The sequence below is a fragment of the Cryptomeria japonica genome, chromosome 5 (genome assembly GCF_030272615.1).
Source record: "Cryptomeria japonica chromosome 5, Sugi_1.0, whole genome shotgun sequence".
Classification (NCBI taxonomy): Eukaryota; Viridiplantae; Streptophyta; class Pinopsida; order Cupressales; family Cupressaceae; genus Cryptomeria; species Cryptomeria japonica.
This window is the reverse complement of record NC_081409.1, coordinates 402,077,230-402,102,545: the sequence shown is the minus strand read 5'-3', so window position 1 is coordinate 402,102,545 and position 25,316 is coordinate 402,077,230.

The window sequence follows — 25,316 nt, the reverse complement described above, 5'->3', positions numbered from 1 at the left end:
TCACTCTTGAGTATGATATAAATGTTCTTATGTCATTTATGTTATATCTTCTTGGAAAATCTAAGTTGTGTATGGTTATTGCTGCAAAATATTGAGGAGTAACTTGAGTTTATAAAGGTAGACTTTGTGTTACTTTGAGAATTCAAGTATAGGAAATTGGTGTGGGTAATATTGGAAATTATTTGTGCTTTTGTTTATTATCTATGAAGTTTATATTAAGTGGATAAGAAGGTTAAGTCTTTGTGCTATACTATGTTATCTTGTTAGAGTAGAAAGTCTTACGATATATTTGAAATTCTTTGAGCTGACAATATATCAGTATTTTGGGTTACAGTGGTTGATAGGACTTAGGTATTTGAAAGAAACTTTGAGTTCTTTGGATACATAATGCCTGTCCCTAAGTCATTTTCAAAAACAAGAAGTAACGAAAGAATTTGTTATTTCATGGACACTTTACTTCCTAATTAGCATAGTTTTAATATTACTGCAAGTTTGAGTTGTTTCAATTAAGAGAAGGAATCTATTCTAAAAAGAGAATTAGATAGAACTTGTTCTAAAAAAAGAGAACAAATTTGTTGTGACATCTTGGATTAGTGTAAAGTTAGCAGGTAGAATAGGGAAAATAGAAATTGTATTAGAAAGGGGGAGCCTTCCCTTATAATTATGAGAGATTGTATTTTTCCTTTTGAGAAGTATTATCTCATGTACTGTCATGAAATTCAATTTTTTTTACCCTTCACAAGTTTAGAAAATTTTCATCCAACACACTAGCTCCCCCACCATGGCACACACTTGTCGGGCACACCAAAATCTCATACCCCAAAGCTCTGAGAAGATCTTATGAAATGAGGTACATTTGTCTCGACAATGTAAGGTACAAATTAGGGTGGCATCAGAGGTCCAACTATAGACACCTAAATAGGTCTTGTTAATCATGCACTAATTTATCGTCTTATTAGTTAAATAATTATTTAATAATTTAATTAAGCTAATTTGTTCTTCTAAACTAATTCAATCGTTGCTAATTATTCAGTTTCCACTTAATCAATTCATCACTAACCCCCTTCTCAGATATTAATTAAATATTAATTATTTAATTAATTATGATTAATTCCCTTAATTAAATAACCTTGATTATTAAATTAATCCTATTTCTAATGATTAAATAATTTGATTTAAATTATTTAATTAATTAACTTATTCCTCCAAATCCCCAAATTCGAATTTCAACTCATTCCATCTAATTTCATTTTCTCAAATTCACATCTCACTAAATTCGAATTTCACTGAATTTCAGTTAATCTCATGTACATTTCATCATTCGAAAAATCTAAATTCAAATTCAAATAAACATGAAAATGAATTTGAATTCAACCTCCTACAACACATGTTGAAAATTGGGACTAATTGATCAAATCAGTTAACTCAGTTAACTCTCCAATCTCCCCTTTTCACTCCAAATCACCTTTTCTAACTAATCAATTAATTCAGTCCATTGATCAATCAAATGAGTTAATAAATCAATCTATCATATTAATAGATCAATCAACTCACTTAACTGATCAATCAAAATTAGTTGAACTATCAATCAACACTTCAGTTCAATTTCTCCCCCCATCTCACCTGAAAATCTATAAAAGCAAGCCTCATTTCCCAATTTCAATCTAGAATCACAAAATTACAATCTTTAAAGCAATTGTCTATCTCATGTAGGAAATCGTAGTGCAACATTTGAGAGCCACCTACATACACAATTTAGAGAAGAGGGAGTTTAATTAGATTTCATTTTAATATTTAATTGATTTAGCATTATTTAATTGTCATTTAGAAGTATTCTTAATTAAATTAGAGTTGTGACTCACTCTTATAATCTGATTATCTTAATTATGAATGAATTTTCCCCTAAGAAACAATGGTGCACCCGACGTAACTAACATTTTTCTAACCGTCTCGAATTTTTTCATGATTTGCAGGATCTGTATGGACCTTGAAAAAAGTGATGCACATTTGTCTACACATAAATTCACAATTATGCAGATGGTAGTTTGCTTTTGTGTAGATAGTAATTCGCATTTGTCTACACAGAAATTTGCATTTGTCTACACATTAGTTCACATTTGTGCACACAATAGTTCGCATTTGTGCACACAATAGTTCGCATTTGTGCACACAATAGTTCGCATTTGTGCACATAGTAATTTGGATTTCTTAGGGTTATTCAAATTTGCAATTTCAATTATCATTTATGTTTCTAATCCATTTGCGATACTAACCCATAAATCTTTTTTAATTCTGGAAAATTTCTTTTTGATGCATAAAATATGTCTAACCCTATGGTAGGAAGAAAAACTTTCAAAATTTTAGGTGCCAGGAGGAGAAAAGAACATAGCAGATAGAAGAGAGCCTAACAAAGAATCCTAAAGGCAAAAAATAAACTCCAAGACCTAGAGGAAGAACAAGCAATAACTCAATACCAACGCATTGTAGACGAATTCTTGAAGAAATTTAGCATTTATGATGACATAGAAGTCCTAGCCAATCTTGTCTGGAGCGAGACTTTCCAAATTTAACTTCTATCTTCTATCTTTTTCTTCTATGTTTAAGTGATTCGCATTTGTGCAGAGATCAATTCACAATCGTGCACATAGTAATTCGCAATTATGCATACAGTAATTCGCAATTGTGCACACAAAAATTCGCAATTGTGCAGATGGTAGTTTGCATTTGTGTAAACCTTGATTCACATTTGTGAGAGACCAACAGAAGATTAATGTTCTATCTTTTCTTGATTCTTTGCTATCATAATGTTATCTTTTAACAGACTATGAAGCCAAATACTGTAACCAAAGAAAAAATTAGGCTTGTGAGCCCACAATGTGCTAACATTTTCATGAGTTTTTGTAGCAATAGTTGGACTTAGTTTAGCTAATACTTACTATGGTGCTCTTTAAAAAGAACAAAAATAAACCCATTTTTTCTTTATCTCATCATTACTTTGTTGGATGAAATGAACATCATGCTTTTTTGGATCAACACATCCAAATAGCTTAGAAAATTTTGCAATGAAGGGATAAAAAGAACTCTTGTTTTCAAGGTGATAGGCATATGCTCTCCCCTTAACTAGGTGACCAAAAATCCAGACCCACATTTCATGCTTTCTATCAATTTTTGCAATAGGATAAAACCCTTAGCAAACTTGCCTCCCAAGTAGCCCATAAGGCCAAGTGAGAGGGAATGACCTAAGTGGCAACAACTAACGCCAACTAATCCAAGCCACTATAAATAAATGTGTTTGCAAATGAGTGTTACATGATATCATAACAGCATAATTCCTCCCTTAGTGCATATATGGTACGAGAAAATCTATAGAGTGTAACCTCTACAGACTAGGAGACCTCCTTAATGGAGTGGAAAATGTTGTTGATTATGCCCACTCAAACAAAACCTTGATTAATATCTTTAGAAAATTAGAGGCCAATCTGAGTCAGTAACCAGACACTTATAGTATCACAGTGCAAGGGTGGGGAAGAATCTTGCCCCAAGACACTCACCATATATCTCTCAGGATAATGAGCCAATTGAGGAGCGATCCTCTTTGGTTTAATTTCTAGACAAAGGCAAAAAAACAGGCACACCTTAGGGTGTGACATGGCTATTTGAGCTAATGGAGTATGAAGATGTGGGTTGTGGTATTATTCATGACCTTTTGACCTTAGTAGAGTCTGACTGTTGTATGATTGAATGACCAAGATTTATCAAAAACAAAATTAAGTCTTGAAAAAGATTCCAACATTCATGGGGGTTTGAAAATATCCTTTAAATATTGCTCCCTTTGATTATATCATATTATTTTCTTGCTTGTTGTTGTGTCTTATGCAACACTTTCAAAAGATTCAACATCCACAACATTGCCAAAACAAAGTTAAAAACAATCACGTCTTGTCACAAATATTTCAACCACCAACACAATTTGAAACTTCAAGGAAAAATATTACAACATCCAGTGTCCACAACAACCAATCAAGAAAACATCATTGAATGACATTATGAATTTCATAGGGAAGGTGAAGAATTCATCCCTTCCATTCCTATTCCATTGCCATCCATAGAAATTTTGGCTCAAGGAATTAGGACTCTGCAACAACAAATGAGAGACATGACTAGTCCTAACAACCATAGGGATTGGTTAGAAAAAATGATGAGGGAAGTGACAAATACGATACCTCTAATCAAAATGGAATCATTATCATTCCCAAATTCCTTCTCTTGTGAGACCATTAAAACATTCCAACCTTAATTCTTCAATAAATCGCTCTGTTGGCATAATTGGCATAACTGATACAGATCAAGAATGGTGATTGAACAGGTAAAGGACTGTTTGTGATGACATTGTGATGAAGAGATTAAGATTGTATGATTGGATGACTTTGATCAGTTATTTATGTTGTCATTAATGGAAATTGATGGTTACTGTGTTGTATTTTGTCATCTAAGTCTTTTTGGTCTACCAAAAATGTCTTATCGGTATTATAGACAATGAACTAGGAATTAGGACCTTAACTGGTAAACAAGGAATGTTTTGATTTGATCTGGCGATTGGTGATGATTGAAGTGTTTTGGTTTGGAATATGACTTTGTATCATTGTAATATGTATTTGACCAGAACCACATCAAATTTTGGTTATTGTAAATCATGTTTATGATTTAAGTGGTATTTTTGCTAGGGTTTAAGAAAGGTATAAGGACCAGTAAAGAATTCTCTTAACCGGTAATGATTTTTGGTTTGGCGGTGATCTACATCAAGTTCAAATGTTATTGATGGTGTGGCACAAACCATGTGAAGTATTTGAAAGATGTTTTGGCATGTTTGGAGAGCGAATTTCTTGGGAATATGCAAAGTGCTTAGCGGAGTGTTCTAAGGGTTTGACTTTGTATCAGATCGAGATGAGATGATCATTCAACAGTTGTATTTGATTGTACTGATACATATGATGATCAATGATGATTTATGTTTTAAGTCTTAGGGTTTTGTAACTGAATAAGTTGTAAAGGTTATTTATGTCGGTACCGTTGATGTTTGGTGTGTCGGTGGTTTTGAGAAAAGTGTGAATCCGAACTAGAGTATGAGATCTACCAAAGAGTACAAATTTGGAGCTTAATTGGATCTGATCAAGCAAGAAGTTAAGTGTTGTACCCAGATCATTCACTGTTACTCTCTAACAATTGCAACAGCCAAAATCCCTTAACCAGGTAGGTCCTAACAGGCCTTATATTGTAAATCCCTTAACTGGGTAGCTCTATATCAGTGTTAAATCCTCTTGTGAGGTTGATCCTAACAAGTCAAAGCTCCTAACAAGGCTCATCATCTAAATCCCTTAACCAAGTGACTCCTAACAGGTTCTGCTCCTAACAGGGCATCAATGTAAGCTTCTAACCGAGCTAGGCTCCTAACAGGGCGCATTCCGATAGAGTGCACAATTTTTGTGGGTACCAATTCCCACTGTGGTTTTTCCGTATTTGGGTTTCCCCATGAAAAACATGGTGTTCATATGGTGAATTTTTTTATGTGCTGTTATGTTTTACTTCCAATTTATGCATATTGATGAACACTTAATGAGCTATTCTGATAAACTAGTTTAACAGTTGGTTATCAGTGATTACCAGTAATGGTAAAGAGTTTATTATTGGTTTATGTTTGATTGAAGAAGTTTTATAAGTTAAATTTTTAAGATTGAAATTACTGTTAATACTGATTCACCCCCCCTCTCAATATTAATCGGATCCTCTTAGATTATCAATTGGTATCAGAGCATTGGTCATCTGTGTGCAGAAATCTTAACAGCTTGAGCGAAAGATCCTAAAGAAAGATGATGAAGGAGGGTCCCAATTTTACCAAGGATAACTACCGGATATGGAAAGACAAGATGAAGATATTTATTAAAGGATTGGGTGGTTAGTATTGGGATCATGTGATGAACAATTATGTTGCTCCTACTACTAGCCCCTTGACACCATATGAGATTAAAGAGCAACAAGAAAACATTCAAGCCTTGGAAGCAATTGTAAGTACTTTATCTAATTCTGAGTATATAGATGTTCATGGATTAGAAACTACATTTGAGGTATGGGAGAAATTATAATTTATTTATGGAGGAGATGAACATGTTCAAAGAGAAAAAGAAGGGAGTTTAAGAGGCAAATTTGATGACATGAAAATAGCTGATCGTGAGAACATTGCACAATACAGTCAGAGGATTAAAGAAGTTGTAGGTGGTATTAAGAGTGTTGGAGGTAAGATTGATGATGATATTGTTGTTAGTAAAATGCGTAGAACTCTCCTACCACAATATGTTATTAGAGTTTTTGCAATTTAAGAACTGATATCTATCTCTAAAGATAAAGTCACTGTTGATTCTCTTATTAGAAAGTTGATTGCATTTGAGTTAAACAACTTTGATAATAGTGTTTCAAAACCATCTGAATCTACTTTTAAAGCTTATGTTACTGGTACATCTATTAGGAAAGGAAAGGATATTTGTCATAATCATGACTGCAAGTCTAGTCATGGTGGTAGCAGAGGTGGGGATGATAATGAAGATCAGCTTGAGGCACTATTGGCTAAAAGATTTCCTAGAGGCACCGGTAAGTATAAAGGTAAATTACCCTTGAAGTGTTTCTCTTGCAATAAAATTGGACACATAGTTGCTAACTGTCCTAACACTGATAAGAAAGAGAAGTTCAGAAAGTACAAAGGAAAAGGACAGAAACATTGCTATGTTGTAGTTGATGAAGGAGTAACTGATGAAGAATCAGAAGAAGATGACAATGAGGAGATAGTGTTTGTTGTTGTTAAGGAAGATCCAATTGATGAAAAGGCATTGGTGACTCACATGGATAGCAGTGATCAATGGATAATAGATAGTGGTTTCTCACACCACATGATTGGTGATAGAAACAAGTTCTTATCCCTTGAAGAATTTGATGGAGGTATAGTGAGATTTGGTAACAACTCACCCTGCATGGTTAAAGGTCAAGGAACTATTTCATTAAATGGAAAAATAAATGCAGATGATGTCTTTTGGGTTGATGGATTAAAGCATAACCTTTTGAGTGTTGGCCAATTAAATGATAAGGGTTATCTTCTAGAATTTAAAAGTGGAGTGTGCAGGATTCTTGGAAATAATGGAGAATTAATTGCTACTGGAAAGCAAACAAGAGGTAATATTTTTCATCTGAATAATAATCTGAATAGTTGTTTGGTGGCAGAGATTGAAGATAGCTGGTTATGGCACAAGAGATTTGTCATGTTAATTTTGACAATTTGATAAAGGTTAGTAAATCAAGTATTGTGAGAGGTTTCCCCCAGCTTGTTAAATTGAATAATGTGTTATGTAAAGACTGTCAGATGGGTAAGATCACTTATGTATCTTTCAAGAGTAATTATTTCTCTTCAAATAATATCCTTGATTTGGTTCATACCAATCTTTGTGGTCCTATGAAGACTAAGAGTTATTTTGGTGATAGATATTTCATGATTTTCACTAATGATTTTTTCAAGATGATGTGGGTAACTTTTCTGAGAGAAAAGTTAGAAGCATTTAGTAAATTTAGAGCATTTAAAGCTTTAGTTGATAAAGAAACCAAGAAGAATTTGAAATGTTTAAGTTCTGATCGGGGTGTAGAATTTACTTCTGGTGAATTTGTGAAGTTCTATGATGAACAGGGAATCAAGAGGTAGATGCCAGCTCCTAGAACTCCACAATAGGATGGGATAGCAGAGAGGATGAATAGAACAATTGTTGAAGCTGCTAGAACCATGTTGATTCAAGGTGAAGTATCGAAAATGTTTTGGAGAGAAGCAGTTAGCATTGTTGTTTACACTTTGAACTGGGTACTTGTCAAGAGAGGTAACAACAAAATACCTTATGAATTATGGCATGGAAAGACTCCTACTATAAGTTACTTTAAATTTTTTGGGAGTAGATGTTTCATTAAACGTGATGATTACACTAGAAAGTTTGATGCAAAGTGTGACGAAGGTATTTTTCTTGGCTACTCTACAAAGAGTAAGGCTTTCAAATGTTATAACAAAAGAACAAAAAAGATCATTGAGAGTACCAATGTGAAGGTAGATGAACTCTCTGAGAAATTTGATGAGACCAACAGATCTAAACCTGAGAAAGATGAAGATAAACTTGTGTTTATTGAACCAGTGGTACAAAAGAATGATGAGCAGAACAATGCAAAAATAGGTTCTCAATTAGTAAATGAAGACATTGATGAAGAAGATGAAGAACGTGAAGCAGGAGGAACAATACCAGAACTAGTAATACCAAGATATGTCAGAATAAATCATTCATAAGAACAAATTATAGGAGATAAAAATGTTGATGTACAAACAAGAAGGAAAATCAATGAAAACTCTTGTTTGATTTCAACTATAGAGCCTAAAACAATAAGAGAGGCATTGAAGGATGATGATTGGATTAATGCCATGAATGAGGAATTGGATCATATTGAGAAGAACAAGACATGGACACTTGTTCCCAGATGAGAAGACAAGAATGTGATTGGCACTAAATGGGTCTTTAGAAACAAGTTGAATCAAGAAGGCAAGTTTGTGAGGAATAAAGCAAGGTTGGTATGCAGAGGCTATGCACAAGAAGAAGGAGAAGACTATGGAGAAACATTTGCACTAGTGGCGAGATTGGAAGGAGTCAGAATGTTACTTGCCTATATCGCATTTAAAGGATTTAAGGTCTACCAGATGGATGTTAAATCTCCTTTTCTTAATGGCATCCTTGAGGAAGAAGTGTACATATAACAACCAAATGGATTTGCTTTAACTGGGAATAAAGATATGGTTTGCAAGTTGCATAAGGCACTGTATGGATTGAAGCAGGCATCGAGAGCATGGTTTAAAATATTGCATGCACATATGATCAAGATAGGATTCCAACATACTAGTGAGGACAATAATGTATATCTTAAGACTGATGGAGACAAAGTATTGATAGCTGAAGTATTTGTAGATGATATAATTTTTGGAGGTGATGATGATTTATGTATGGTGTTTGCTGAGGAGATGAAAAAATAATTTGAAATGTCTCTTATTGGTGAAATTAAGTTTTTAATTGGGTTGCAGGTCCAGCAAGGATGGTGGAATATTTATCTATCAAAGTAAGTATGTAAAGGAAGTGTTGAAAACATTTGGCATGGAGGATTGTAAACTAGTTGGTACTCCGATGGTGACAGGTTGTAAACTGTCTAAGCAAGATGATTCACCCTCTGTTAATGAAAAGGAATACGGGTCCATGATCAGTAAGTTGTATTATGTTTTTCACAGTAGGCCTGATATTGCACATGTTGTTGGTTTGGTTGCTAGATTTAAGAAGGATCCCAAGGAGACTCACTTGGCAATAGTGAAAAGGATATTCTAGTACTTGAAAGGCATAATAAACTATGGTTTATGGTATCCTTATAAAAATGATTTTTCTTTGGAAGTGTTTATTGATGCAAATTGGGCAGGCAATGTTGATGACCAAAAAAGCACTACCGGTGGAGATTTTCTTCTTGGAGGTAGATTGGTTTCTTGGTAAAGTAAGAAGAAAGCATGTGTATCACAATCAATAGTAGAGGCAGAGTATGTTGCAATATCAATTAATTGCATGCAGACATTCTGGATGAGACATGTATTAGAAGGTTTTAAACTCGATATGTTTGAAATGGTAACTATTTATTGTGACAATACAAGTGCTATTAATATTTCAAAAAATATTGTGTTACATGCAAGGACAAAGCACATAGAATTGAAATATCACTTTATAAGGGAGAGAGTCCAAGAGAAGCAAGTCAGAATGGAGTATGTGACAAGTAAGGAGCATCTTGGAGACATTTTCACAAAACCATTACCAAAGACTACCTTTGACTACCTTAGAGGTAAATTAGGGGTCAGACCCCTACATATGAAGAACTAATATGCAGGAGATGCATCAATCCAGTGGGATTACTAAATATTTTTCACTGAGGATTGATGAAATGGTGGCTACTCCGCAGGGGAAGCAGCTTACATGAGATTTGATGACCGACAATGCATATGCACCTTTTGCATTGTTGTCAAAGGGGGAGAAGAAATATATTAGACTAAGGAGGAGAAGATGTGTAAGAGAAAGGGGGAGAAGAAATGAAGATTCAGTTCCAAGTAAAGATGAACTGAGTGAACTGACAGGAGAGTGAAGTACAATAGATAATTTTTAGGAGTAGCATGATTTTAGTTTAATATGTTGGAGTTTATGGTTGTGTTTCCATCAATTCAAAAGGGGGAGAATGTTGGCATAATTGGCATAACTGATGCAGATCAATAATGGTGACTTAACTGATAAAGGATTATTTGTGATGACATTGTGATGAAGAGATTGAGATTGTATGATTGGATGACTTTGATCAGTTATTTGTGTTTTCATTGATGGCAACTGATGTTTACTATGTTGTATTTTTTCATCTAAGTATTTTTGGTCTACCACAAATGTCTTATTAGTATTATAGACAGTGAACTAGGAATTAGGACTTTAACCAGTAAACGAGGAATGTTTTAATTTGATCTGGCGATTCGTGATTATTTAAGTGTCGTGGTTTGAAATGTGAGCTTGTATCATTGTAATATGTATCTGATCGGAACCACATCATGTTTTGAAAATCATGTTTATGATTTCTATTGTATTTTTGCTAGGGTTTAAGGACCGGTAAATAATTCTCTTAACCGGTAATGATTTTTTGTTTGGCGGTGATCTACATCAATTTCAAATGTTGGTGATGACATGGCACAAACCACGTGAAGTGTTTGAAAGATGTTTTGGCACGTTTGGAGAGCGAATTTCTTGGGAATATACAAAGTTCTTAGCAAAGTGTTCTAAGGATTTGACTTTATATTAGATCAAGATGCGATGATCATTCAACGGTTTCAATTGATTTTAATGATCCATATGATGATCTATAATGAGTTGTAAAAGATCTATGATTATCTATGTTGTAAGTCTTAGCGTTTTGTAACCGACTAAGTTGTAAAGGTTATTTATGTCGATACAGTTGATGTTTGGTGTGTTGGTGGTTTTGAGAAAAGTGTGAAGTTGAACCAGAGTATGTGATCTACTAGAGAGTAGTAGGTTTGGAGCTTAATTGGATCTAATCAAGCAAGCAGTTAAGTGGTGTAACCAGATCATTCATTTTTGTTCTCTAACAATTGCAATAGTCAAAGTCTCTTAACCGGGTAGGTCCTAACAGGCCTTACATTGTAAATCCCTTAATCAGGTAGCTCTATATCAGAGTGTTAAATCCTCTTGTGAGGTTGATCCTAATAGGTCAAAGCTCCTAATAGGGCTCATCATCTAAATCCCTTAACCAGGTGACTCCTAACAAGTTCTTCTCCTAATAGGGCATCATTGTAAGCTTCTAACCAGGCTAGGCTCCTAACAAGGTGCATTCCAAAAGAGTGCACAATTTTTGTGGGTACCAATTCCCACTGTAGTTTTTCCCTATTTGGGTTTCCAAGTGAAAAACATGGTATTCATAAGGTGAATGTTTTTATGTGTTGTTATGTTTTACTTTCAATTTATGCATATTAATGAACACATAATGAGCTATTATGATAAACCGGTTTAATAGTTGGTTATCACTGATTACCGGTAATGGTAAAGAGTTTATTATTGGTTTATGTGTGATGTGAAGAATATTTATAAGTTCAAGTTTTAAGATTGAAATTACTATTAATACTGATTTACCCCCCCTCTTAGTATTAATCGGATCCTCTAAGATTGTCATGCTCCTACTTCAATTCAACCAACATTAGAGTCATTTCAACCTTCTAAATCTTTCAACTCAACATATCAATCATACCAATCACATCAACCCAACATTCAAACCCCTTTCAATCAAAATCAAATCCAATTCAACCAAAGTCCAAATCAATCATATCTATCCACCATTTCATCATCCCCTAAAGTCACACAAGAGCAGTCCACACCATTCCCTTTGTCCAATAACACAATCTCCCAAGGGTTATCCATTGTACAAATCCATTATAATCCAAGTCATGATTCAAAGAGTCTTGTTCAAATTCATTTCTCATCAGGCCAAAGTGTTGAAACCTTCAAAAAATTTCCCATGCATATCCAAACTCTTTCCCTGTGTCAAGAGGATAATCCAAAATCAAAAGAAATTAGTAATGAAACAAATCAAGATCAAGAACAAACCCTTCCATCCTACCCAATTTTTCATCAAGATCCCATCAACCAAGAATCTTATCTCAAGAGAAAGATGTTCTTTCAAGTCCCATCCAACATCCACCTCCTAAGCAATATCAGGACATCCCTTCCATCCTTCCTAAGAATCCCTTCCCAAGTCAAGATCAAAGTATTCCTTCCCCTTCGTGTCCTAAGAAATATCCCTCCACCCCTTCATCTCCATGTCATAATTCTCCATGTTCCTCACAAGAATTCCTCTCAAATAAACTTACTGTTTCTTCTAGTCCCCCTCATGATCCCAATCCATCTACAGAAGTTGTTCATGAACCCCTTATTAATGAAATCACCAATCTAGATCATGCTGCAGAGAACAATTTATCAATGATTGTATGTGCCCCATTTTCACATGCCAATGTGGTGACATAAACAAGCATAGCACCAACTAATGAAATCAACACCCAAATTGTTTCGTCATCCTCTTCAAGCACAAGCATAACACTAGCTAATGAGATCAACACCTGGTTGGCTTCATCATCCTCTTCAAGTGAACCAATAGAAACAAACATAGCACCCTACTTATGTCACAACTTTGGAACCAGAATCTGTTTTCCTCATACACCCACACTTGATAGACTAGGGGAAAGTGGATCTACTAGAGTTGGATTGGTTTGAAAATGATGAGGCTATAGCTAAATTCATGGGTGCTAGAGCTAGATTTCCCTTTGATGATCCACAAAATCCAAGAGCTGAGGAAATCAACGTTGGAGATGTCTAACATGTACATGAAATACACCTAGTTGAGCCCTTATATCTTATTGGATAAGACAGGTTTATCCAACTCTTCAAAAAAATACCAATGAACTACCTACACAAAACTCCTTGACCCTATGAACAATATGCACCTAAAAAGATATTACTTCTAAGGGATGGATTCATTTAAATTTTTAGTACTGCATTTACATATTTCTTTACTACATTGCATCGCATATCTCCATTTCAGAGTGCACCATAGTTTCTTACATATCACCATTGCACAACATATAGTTTCATATCATTATTAATTTTCATATAGTTGCATCAATAAAACAAAGTGATTATCTAAGTCATTCACCTGTCTCCACTGAAAGGAGCAAAGGTGGTCTCATTTCCTAGATACTGGTACATGAATTTCTTAGGAAGCCTTAGGTCATTCATCTTCAATGTCACCTTGTGATTGATCTTTGTCCATGGTTGTGCAGAGGTTTCACTATTGAGCCTTGTTACCCAAAATTTGTCAATTTCTATATCTTACACATTAATCAATAGATCAAGTCATTATAGATACCTAGTTGGTCATGTGGCCAGTGAAAAATCCAAAATTCTACTTCAGCATCGTTGTAATCATCATACCCAAGTAGGTTTCATTACTTACAATTCAAGGTAAGAAGATAAAAGAAAAAAATGCTATACCAAAATTAATATCAAAATATCATCGCAAAAAGAACAAAGATATATAACTAAAATATCATGCATACAAGTGCAATAAGAGCTTGACTATGGGAACATGCGAGTAACTCCATCAGGGCTATGGATGCCTACTGGCAATGAAGTGATATTCAAGAGATTACAGTGTATAACCTCGTCATGGATATAGATGTCTAACTGGAAATAAGGCTCTATCCAGGATTCTTTTGAAGTCAAAAGAACTCATGTAGCTAGCCTGCACATAGGATTAAAAGGGTCTCTAATGGTTATAAGAGTCAGAATAAATTCAATTGCACACACATGAGCAAAAGAAGATCAAAGTCTCAAGAATCAGTAGAGAAGTTTTCCACGTCTCCATTTATAAATCTTGGTTACATAGTGTGTTAAGTTGGATGGTCTAAGGTCTTCTGAGAATGGATCGAACTCCTATCTTTGAAACATTTCACACCTTTTATTCAATTAGTGCATTTCATAATGAAAGACAAACACAGTCATCCTTGTTCAAATAGGAACTGCATCTTCATCATGCAAACTGCATTATAATAAGTCATGCTCAAAATTCATTGTCTCCATGTGTATTTTTTGTAGATCATCATGTCAGTATAGGTCTGCATACTGGGGACATAACTGAAAAAAAAAAAACCCTAAAAATTGTAAAAATTCATGAAAAATTTCTAAAAAAACAGATAAAGTCCTGAAAAAACTCCTCAAAATCTTAAAAAAGAAAAATACCAAAAAACATTTACAAAAAGTCTTGAAAAACTTAAAAATAAAAAATCCAACAAAATCCAAAACTATCTATGTATGATCTTGAAAAAAGTACCAAAAACATTCAGAATACGCAAAAAACTTAAACATCAAAATCCAACAAAATCAAACAAGAACATTGAAATAATGATCCACAAAATCCAAAAACATCAAAAATCAAAAAATGTCAAAAACTTGCAATAACATGTCTCGCAAGAATCAAACACCCTAGCAGATATTTAGCAAACACTTCACAGAAAGTTCACAAAGGATAAAACTATGTAATTAAATTTTGCAACCAAACTCATCAAGCTTCCTTATCAATCGATTCCTATCCATATCAAGTGATAATTATCTTGTCTTAATTAAACAAAAGAGTATACACTCAAAATTAGACAAATTAGTCTTAAACGGGGTCTGCAGCTTTCTGAAACCAAACATTATCCACATCACATCAAGCAATCGCACGAAGCAACAAATCAGTATGGCTACTAGATTTTGTCCTAGTTGATCTTTATCTTTTTATCAATTGGTGATCAATAATGTTACTATGCTACTCAAGGTTCTCCATAAGTGACTAGAGGATTCGTGATGGGCATGATCTTTTTTTTCTTTGTTTGTTGTTTGTGGTGTGACCCAATGAAGTTTTGGGGCAATAGTTCTAGTGGGTATCTATGATTGGTACATTCATTTAGCAAGTATCCTATGCAAAAATAAAAGTCATGGATATATATGCTTGTGACTACCGCACATACCTCAACCCCTTGCACTATTCCTAGAATGAAGGGTTCACTCCTTGTATGCTACGTGTTTGTTTCTTGCAATGAGATATCTTTACATATTGGTTCCTTATATCCTGGTGTATAACACTTCATTGTTACATAAATAGGCTCAGTGATGAATATGTGTTGCACTATGAATAAAGGCACAAAAGTTTTTGTATCATCATCAATCATATCATTTCATTTTCTCATCTCATCATGTGGATTCTATCTCAAAGATCATTATCTCATCTAACGTATTCTACTCTCAATGATTTCCTTTCAATTTATACTCACATCTTTCTAAATCCATCTCAAATAATTTACTCACATCAACTATTCTATCCATAAATCAATTCTATTTCTTGACATTCTTCTCTTCTTACTAATATATTCATCATTTATCCAACTTTCATCAATAATTTGTCTTATACAGGATTAGTCCTTCTTGAAACCAGGCATGATCATTTATCTTCGTCTTATATAGGATGTATCCTTCCTGAAACCAAACATTTTGATCATCTTTGTCTTATATAGGATGTGTCCTTCTTGAAACCAGACTTGATCTTTATCTTATCAATCTCATCAATCCTATCAATCTCATCAATTCTATCAACCTTATCATTCAATCAATCTACAAATCACTCTAGCCATTTCTTCTATCCAGTCAAACCCATTCATGTCATCAACTAGCCATTATTTCATTTCTCATATAACATTCTTCTTATTTCAAGAGATCATTCATGCCTTTAATGCACAAACAATCTCTTGAGGGGGCATCATACCTCCATTGTCAGGGCATACTGGGGCATAATTTTTTGTTTTCTTTGAAACAACGTTGTTTTGACATTGTATCAAAGAGGGGCAAATGTAGACATCTAAAAATGTCTTGTTAATCATGTACTAATTTATCGTCTTATTAGTTAAATAATTATTTAAATATTTAATTAAGCTAATTTTTTCTTCTAAACTAATTCAATCACCAGCTTCAATCATGGCTAATTATTCAATTTCCACTTCTTAATCAATTCATCATTAACCCCATTCTCAGATATTAATTAAATATTAATTATTTAATTAATTATGATTAATTTCCTTGATTATTTAATTAATCGTATTTCTAATGATTAAATAATTTCATTTAAATTATTTAATCAATTAACTTATTCCTCCAATTCTCCAAATTCGAATTTCAACTCATTCCATCTAATTTCATTTTCTCAAATTCACATTTCACTAAATCTGAATTTCAATGAATTTCAGTTAATCTCATTTGCATTTCATCATTCAAAAATCTAAATTCAAATTCAAATAAAAATGAAAATGAATTTCAATCCAATCTGCTACAACAAATGTTGAAAATCAGGACTAATTGATCAAATCAGTTAACTCTCCAATCTCCCCTTTTCACTCCAAATCACCTTTTTTGACTAATCAATAAATTCAGTCCACTGATCAATCAAATGAGTTAAAAAAACAATCTATCCTATTAACAGATGAATTAAATCACTTAACTAATAAATCAAAATCAGTTGAACTATCAATCAGCACTTCGGTTGAATTTCTCCCCCCATCTCACCTGAAAATCTATAAAAGCAAGCCTCATTTCCCAATTTCAATCTACAATCACAGAATTAAAATCTTCAAAGCAATTATCTATCTCATGTAGGAAATCCCAGTGCAACACCTGAGAGCCACCTACATACACAATTATAATTTGCTTATCTTAATTTTGACTGAATTTACCCCTAAGAAACACCAACCTTCTACACCAACAAGCAAAAACGTTTGGGCTGCTAAAATAATGGTTCGCAGTGGACAAACTTTAGTGGAACCTGGTGTATACCCATGTGGTGATGACTCACTTAAGAGCCTATTCCAAAGGAACTATCGATGTAGATGCACATTGTTAGCCTCCTCAAATGGTTCAATAACTAAGCCCTTAAAGCTATCACTCAGAGATTACACATCTTTAATAAGAAGCTATTAGACTCTTAATGAAGGTTCATTTAACTTATCAACCCAGGGATGTGAACTTGAAATGGGTTAGCACAATATGTGTACTAAGACTCTATTATGACCATCATAACTTAAGCAAAGAACAATGTTGGAATTGAAATACTACAAATAATTAATAAAGGAAATTGAACTTAAGTTGATAACTAATCTGAACATGTGAATCTTAAATTAACACAAGGTACATGAATAAAATTCCAAACAAACAGGGAGGAAACTCCTCTACCCGCTTTGGCTGCAGGAACAAGCACAAAGCAAAGTTTTGTGACTGCAGGAACAGTCCACTGTTGGAATGATACTAATTACTTAATGAAAAAGAACTATTAAACTAACTGAACAGAGTTCTCACCAAATGGCCTCCCTAGAGTGAGACTTCCAAGATTAACACAAGTGCTTTAAATTCAAAATATCATCTTATTCATCAAAACAAAAATTACATAGAATATGACAACATGTTCTTGAACTATATTCCAAAGTTGAAAGTAAACTTACAACATCAAAGATCCATCCCTTTCAAGAGATCATCTGAGCATTATTTATAGAAATAAAAAACTACCAACTAACCCTAACTAGTTGGTTGGCCAGCTCCACAACATAAGGAGGGAGCCATTTATTGAAAGCATGAAAAGAGGAAAGGAAATATCATGCATGCACTTAGCCATGTCAAATAGGACTTCCTCAGTAAAGATATAGAGAAACATGCCCCTAAATAAACTCACTAATTGTACATAATTAATAAAGAAGGTAACTGCAACATTAAGTAGAGAAAGCTCCACTACGTTGATCACTTCTTGACCTCTTCAACAACTAACTAGCTGGCAAGAGGCTTGCTCCTTGTTGCAAGCTTTATCATAACACCACTTTCTTGGTATAGATTTGTAACAAATGCTAGCACATACAAATAATCCACATTTCCCAAATCATCTAAAAAACAACATTCTTTTCAACACATGCACATTTAATAGATAATTACATAGCATATTCATTAATATCATGAATTTTTTCAAGATCAAACTTAAGCCCAAAAGATAATAGTTTCTAAGGGAATAGAATAGTAAATAGTGTCATCACAATATCAAAATCTAAAGTATCATCATGGACATCATAATAAATCCTTAGAAAATAGGTTCATAAACTTGTCTCATCATTCCCCTCAACCTAAGGTCTTGTTGGTCCACCAACAGAATTGTTCCTTAGGTTGGTCAGGGTTATCATATCACCAACTGCCAACTATCCTACAACATGTCTTGCATCCTCTGAATTAGGATCCCAATAAAATCCATGCCTATGTTCCAATCTATTCCACCTTGTCCTTTCTTCAACTATATCATACTGATAGTACATGTAGTTTGGCACTAGCCACAATGTCATGCCCAAACTTTTGGGCAAAAATGGAACAACAATTTTTTTTTAAAAACAACATAAATACATTAAATAATCTACATTTAAAATGGAATAAATAAGTTTTGTCTTAACTAAGGGTTAACTCTAGGTTAAATAGAATGGTTTACTAAGTTGATTTAATTCAACTCTGTCATTATAGCGTTAATCTAGAGTAGACTAATTATTCCCAAAAAGTGTCGTCACAACTTAATTAATTAATTAAACTAAATTAGTTAATTTTCTCTAATGAAAATTTCTCCAATAAATAAATCAAGAGATATTAATTATCTCAACATTATTAAAATACTCAAGACTGAATAAAAATAAAATTAACTTATATTTAAATAATTAATCAAGCAAACGCGAATACGCTTTTAAATATAACTAATAAAGTTAACCAAATCAATTATAATATTTGCCAAATAAATTCATTTTATACTAAAGTCAAATTTAAAGTCCTCTTAGACATTTAAATTTCAACTATTAAATATTTGGCCAACAATGACCTCATGGGCTAAAATTTTACATTATGCATTTAATAAATTCCATTAATAAAATCCCCCAAAGGAATTTTAACCCAAACATCCATATTTAATTAAATATGAAAAATAACTATATAAAATTCTCATTAATAAACCTTGTTAATAAAATTTAACCAACTATGAGAATAATATTGATATATAAAAATTAATCCCCAATTTCAATTATAATCCCTAAATAGTCTACATTAAGAACCAATTTTACCCTAGTCAATAGTAGGGGTTAATTAATCCTAAATATTGACTATAGATAAATGGGGGGAAATTCTTTTTCAAATTTTAAAAAGAATTCCCCCTCCTTTCATTTTATTATTATTTAATTACAAACCCTATCTAGGGTTGGTCTATTCTCTTTATACCCCAACCCTATTCTTTTTATTTCTTTATTATCAAGCTAACCCTAACCCGAAATAGGGTTAGGGTTGCTTGTTTATCTTTTTTTCTCTCTCTTTTTTTTTTCCTGTGTGTGTGTGTGCAGGTGAAAGAGGAGAACTAAGCCCAAGAGACCCATGAGGATGGCCATGAGGGTTTGAACCAGCGGTGGCATGCAAAGGATGGCAGCGGCCGCCACTGTGAGTGGTCACCCACAGTGGCGGTCGACGCCCCCACTCACAGTGGCAGCCGAGACCGACCCTGTGGGTCGCGGCCCGCAGTGGCACCGCAGGTGCCATGTGGGACATGGCCCACAGTGGCGGCCGATATCACCTCTATGGGTCGCGACCCATAGAGGGGCCCGAGCTACCCAATGGCAACACGTAGGGAGCTTCGGTTTCGAGGGTATGGGAGAATTTTTTTTTTTTGCTATTAAATTTATTTTTTTTACACTTAAATATAAAATTTGCAACATATTTCATTTTCAAATTACAAAGTGTATATATATATATATATATATATTCATATGTCAATTTTTAAATATAAAGGCATTAAAACTTAACCCCTTTATAATATAAATATATGTGTATATATATTGGAGAATATATGTATGTATATATTTATATTCTTAAATGATTTACTCAGCAGTAGGATATTATTAAATAAAAAAATAGAATAAATTTGTTTCTCATCAATAACATATAGTGAACATGTTGATTTAAATAACTATATCTAGATTTATTTACTGCTTTTACAAAATGTAAAAATATGACAGAGTTTTATTTATTTACAACTACGACTAACTTTTCTAAATAAAACATTAAATCCATAAACAACATGATGTGATTCAATACTAATATTCACTCTAAAAGTCTATTTAGTTTTCCTACTTAACATGCATTTTCAGAATAGAAAAAATAACAGAAATTAATTTATTTACAGTTGCAATATAAATATTTCTAGAATCCATTGATTAATAACAACAAGATGCAATGTAAGATTAAAAAAAACATTTCTAAGTTGCCTATTAAATTTTGTGTTTAACTATAGATAGAAGTATATATTTTTTCTTTTTTTATTTAAAACTACACTATAAACATCTAGATGATTTCATTTCCTTTTCAAATAGCAATAAGAACAAACTATAAATTTCCTACTTAATCTTTTCCTATAAATACATATCATTAAAAAGATAACTTCAACAATGCATTCTTCACTTTGCAAGGAAATATACTTCAAATCAAATGCATTTTATTTCCTAGTAAAACTTAGTCAAATAAATACATTTAATACTTCATGTTATTTCTTTTACAAATAGGTAGATACAAAACCTATCCTCTCATTTCTACTAAATGAGGGCTTCCCAAATACATATATTTTTCTTATTACAAATAAAAATAGGATCAACTCAAATCATTTTCTTCTAATCTTTTCCCAAGCAAACTTGCAATAAAAAGTTTGAGGTTGTGACCATGGAGGCTCACCTCCCAACCTAGGCTTACTAGAAGCCACCCCCGAGCTAGGAGAACCAAGACCCAAATGGGATACACACAAGCAATACACATATAAGCAAGAAAACTTCACAACATTCGCACCCCAACCCAAGGCTAAACAACATCACATATGTGACTTTTCAAGTGGGGTGAAGGTGGACTAAGTACCTAGAGGAGAATTCTACAAATAGGAGAACATAATGCCATTGCAAGGCTACCAAGAAACACATCCACAAGTTTCAAACTTGTCCCAACATTTCCTTATGTCCCCCAAGGAATACAAGCCAACAAAACTCCCCTTATGACCCCCATTGCATAAACAAATCATTATGCAGCAAGGGTCACAAAATCCCTTGTGAATCACTCTCTTCCAAAGAGAGCCTCTCAATCATAGGTTGTCAAACAACCCTTCACCCCAAGGCCACTCTACCCTCCCAAGGGTGAGTTTGGCCTTGAAAACTCCCAAAACAATAACATAAAAACTCAACCAAAAACACGTAGGGAAGGACTCAACATATTCCTACACATATAAAAAATAAATAAATGGAAAAACAAACACAACAACAATCTTTTCAAAAACAACAACATACATGAGATAGGAGTTCAACCAACCTTAAATCTGCCAAAAGGGATGTTGAATCTTGTAGAAGAGCTGCTCAAATCCACTATCTTTTTCCACTCAATACTTGTCCAAAATCTCCCAAAAAAAACTTACAAAAATTGCTCAAGAATCTAAGTCTCCAAAATGGAGAGTGGGTGATCAAACTTCTCCCTCCCAAACTATTCTCTATGAAGACACTCCTCACTCTTTCCAACCCACTTGGGAAGGGTGAAGGATGTTCATTGGTTGGTCTTCCTCATACCTTACAACTCTCTAGCCAAGGCACCTCAAAAAGGTAAAAAGGAATGTGGAAGAGAAATGCCACTCATGAGGAGGGTTGTCTAACCTAGGAAGGTTCCTCTAAAGTTGAAATTCGGCAAAGTTGGGAAACTCAATTTTTGGGGAGGCTAAACAAGCCCTAGGGAGTGGACACATGGCTAAATTTTTCCTTCATCCATAGGTACATCATATGGCCCACTAAAAATTCCCCTAACTTGACCCTAGGAGTTAGTTTAACCTCCTAGAAACTCACCCAAAGTTTACCTACGGGTCAACCCTGAGTTGACCTTTCTAATGGCTCCGTATCCAATACTTTCTTGGGACCATACTAGGATAATTGAAAAATATGCATTGGTAAAATAAATTTCCTCCAAAGAGACATGTCATTTCCAACTCATCTTACAACACATATGTGAAGTGGCACCACAAAAAGAATTACACATCACTAAAATACACATGGCAAATGTCCCTTTTTTGGAATTTATAAATTAAACAATTTCCAAAATAAACACATATCCAAGCATAAAATTACAAATTAAAACACATTTACAAACAAGGTTTTGTCTCTCCAAATAGACAACCCTTGGCTTGACAAACTCACATAGGCCTAGGCTTGATTCTTTGAATAGCTTCCATGGTCACATGGAATAATTTTCCTACACATCTCACTTGCACATTAGTAATTCCAAAAATCACATATAAAAAAGAATACAATTTAGACATCGCATACAATTTCAATAATAAAAATCAAGTATCCAATTATCTGATAACATCCACATAAAATAATCTACTAAATGACATCATCATCATAATCATGGAATTAAATCATTTATAGAGCATGCATCCATAATTTCAAGCATCAAAATAAAGTACTGCAAATCAAAGTAAATGACATAATCATATCAATGTTATCAAAACACTAGATCATATTAAATCTGTGTCCATAATGCATCAAAATATAGTATCAATAATAGGTCCAACATGAAAATAAATGAAATGCTATGACGGGTCAGGGTAGGGCCTCACACCCCCCCTCTAGGCATGAACTTTCTCCTAGAGTTCATCAAAAAGATGGGGGTACTGAGATCTCATCTATGCTGCATCATCCCATGATGTCGTAACCTTGTCATAATAATCCCACTGGACCCTAATGTGGTCCATCTCTCGATCTCAAAGAGACAGCATCCGGCAAGCCAAAATGCGGATGGGCTCCAAATCTAGCTGCCCGTTCGACTCCACCTCCAAGGCATCCCAATCCAGAATATGAGACTCATCATAAATGTACTTCTTCAGAACTGATACATGAAACACATCATGGATGTGTGGTAGGCTAGGTGGCGAAGCTAGATGATATGCAACTGGTCTTATCCTCTCAAGTATCTCAAATGGTACGACAAAGCGAGGTGTGAGCTTAGAACCCTTTCCATAATGGATTGGACTCGTATGTGGTCGCACTCTCAAGAAAACTTTGTCCCCAACCAGGAAGCTATGGTCTATCCTCTTCGCATCTGCATACTTCTTCTGCTTATCCGGTGCCTCTCTAAGGCACTGTCTAATCAAAATCACCTTCTGGTCCATATCATGAACCATCTCAGGACCTATGGCTACTCTATCCTCAATGCGGTCCCAACTCAAAGGTGTCCTGCAAGGTCTGTCGTACAAAGCCTAAAAAGGTGGCATCCCCAAAGAAGTGTGATGCGCATTACTATAGGCAAACTCTACTAAAGGAAGGTACTCTTCCCATCTAGTCTGATGATCCATGACATACATATGGAGCATGTCTTCTAACATCTAGTTTACCCTCTCTATCTATCCATCCATTTCCAAATGATAGGTTATACTGAAGTTGAGTCTGGTACCCATTGCTGCCTATAACGCCTTCCAAAAGGAAGAAGTGAAGAGGGAGTCTCTATCTGAGATAATCTTGGGTGGAATGCCATGAACTCTGACAATATTCCGCAAGAATACCTGTGCCACTACTGGTGTTGTGAAGGTAGTCCAAACTGGGGAGAAGTGGGCCACCTTGGTCAACTTGTCAATTGTCACCATGATGGCATCATGACGATGCATTGACATAGGAAGACCAATGACAAAGTCCATGGATATAGTATCCCACTTCCACTCTGGTATCACATGAGACTGGAGCAACCCACCTGGATGGTGGTGCTCCACCTTGACTCTCTGGCACTCAAGGCATCAGGCTACTAGTACAACAATGAATTTCCGCATACCTGGCCAATGATATAACTGTCTCAAATCTGCATGCATCTTCTTAACTGTGGGATGCACTGCATAAGGAGCTCTATGAGCCTCCAACATAATGAAATCATGCAATCCTCCGGAAGAAGGTACATAGATGCACCCTCTATGGCATAGTATTCTATCGAACTCTAATGAATAGTCTATATATTTCCCTTCCAAGGTCTCCTGAGATCGCACTACCTGACATACCTCTAGATACCACTCATCCTTTAGTAGCTGCTGCAATATAGGACCTCTCAAATATGTGTCCATAGACATCTAGAGTACATCTCATGGCATCTCCTACTCAAGGCATCTGTGACTATGTTCTCTTTTCCCTTGATGTAGTGAACATCAAAATCACTCACATAAAAACTCCATCCATCTCCTCTGATGAGAATGAAGATTAGGCTGAGTGAATATGTACTGCAAGCTCTGATGATCTGAATGAAGCTCAAAATGATGACCCAAAAGGAAGTGTCTCCACCTCACATGTGCATGCACTACTGCTGCAAGCTCAAGGTCATGTGTAGGGTAGTTAAGCTTGTGAGTCTTAAGTTTCCTAGACTCATATGTTATAACTCGACCCTCCTGCATAAGGACTGCTCCTAATCCATCCAAGGAAGCATCTGTGCATACCATGAAATCAGCTGAGGGGTTTGGCACAACAAGAATAGGTGCACTAGTGAGTGCCCCTTTTAGTTCCTAAAAGGCCCTCTCACACCTTTCTATCCACTCAAATTTCTTTCCCTTTCGGTGAAGGGATGTAATAGGATGTGCAACCCTAGAGAACCCCTCAACGAAGCATCTGTAGTACCTTGCTAGACCCATGAAACTCTTGACTTCTGTCACACTGGATGGTGCTGGCCAATCCATAATAGCTCCCATCTTCGATGGGTCAACTGAGATCCCATCACCAGATATAACATGTCCTAGATATCTAACCTCTGATCTAAAGAATGCACACTTTGACAGACTGCCATACAATGGATTGTCTCTCAAGCACTGCAATACCTATCTCAAGTGCTCCTCGTGCTCCTTCTCATTCCAAGAATATATCAATATGTCGTCGAGGAACACAATCACAAACCAGTCAAGGAAAGTGTGGAATACCCCATTCATGAGACTCATGAATATAGGTGGAGCATTTGTAAGGCCGAATGGAACCACGGTGAACTCAT